Below are 906 nucleotides of genomic sequence, written 5' to 3' on the forward strand. Positions count from 1 at the left end.
TTAAAAAAAAAAAAAAAAATTTTAAAAACTCACAAAACTGTGGTACAGCCATACCATGGAATACTATTCAGCAATAAAAAGAAACTAACTACCGATACACAACCATCTGGATGAATCTCCAAGAAACTATGTTAAGTGAAAAAGCCAATCCTAAATGTATGATTTCATTTTTATAACTGCATGTAAGATTCCACTAACATAATACTCTTGAATTACAAATTAACTTTCTTTTTTCAAAGACAGGGTCTTGCTATGGCTCCCAGGCTGGAGTGTAGTGGCACCATCATAGCTCACTGAAGTCTTGAACACCTGGGCTCAAGTGATCCTCACACCTCAGCCTCCCAAGTAACTGGGACTACAGGTATGCACCACTACATCCAGTTAGTTTTTAAAATTTTTTATACAGGCGGAGGTCTCGATATATTGCCTAGGCTAGCCTCGAACTCCCGGCCTCAAGCAATCCTCCCACCTCAGCCTCCCAGTGTGAGCCACTGCACCCAGCCTTGAAGTAACAATTTTATTTTTCAAGAGAACCCAAGCTGTGAGATAAAATGACAAATTTAATGGTAAACAGGTTGCCAGATATCAAGGAGTAAGAGTGGGGGAAAGTCGGTGTGTCTAAAACAGGGCCATTCTATATCTTGACTGGAGCAATGTCAATATCCTGGTTTTGACACTGCAACATGTATAAGATGTTACCACTGGGGGATACAGCAGAAAGGATAGATGGGGTTTCTCTGTACTATTTCTTATGATTGCATGTGAATCTACAATTATCGTAAAATAAAAAGCTTAATTTAAATTAAAAGAGAAACAGAATAAGGAAGCTCTTTACTGTTTTGCAAAGATCTTTAAGATTTATTGTTAGGTTAAAAAAAGGTAGAAAACATTATATTATTTGTATTA

At 37.1% G+C, this 906-nt stretch overlaps 1 protein-coding gene across 1 annotated transcript in view; it reads right to left on the reverse strand.

Annotated features, from left to right (window-relative positions):
- BDP1 (B double prime 1, subunit of RNA polymerase III transcription initiation factor IIIB) overlaps window positions 1-906 on the reverse strand; it is a 94,064-nt gene that overhangs the window by 7,195 nt on the left and 85,963 nt on the right. The gene's annotated exons all lie outside the window — the stretch shown is intronic.

The sequence above is a fragment of the Propithecus coquereli genome, unplaced genomic scaffold (genome assembly GCF_000956105.1).
Source record: "Propithecus coquereli isolate 6110/MARCELLA unplaced genomic scaffold, Pcoq_1.0 Scaffold9, whole genome shotgun sequence".
Lineage (NCBI taxonomy): Eukaryota > Metazoa > Chordata > Mammalia > Primates > Indriidae > Propithecus > Propithecus coquereli.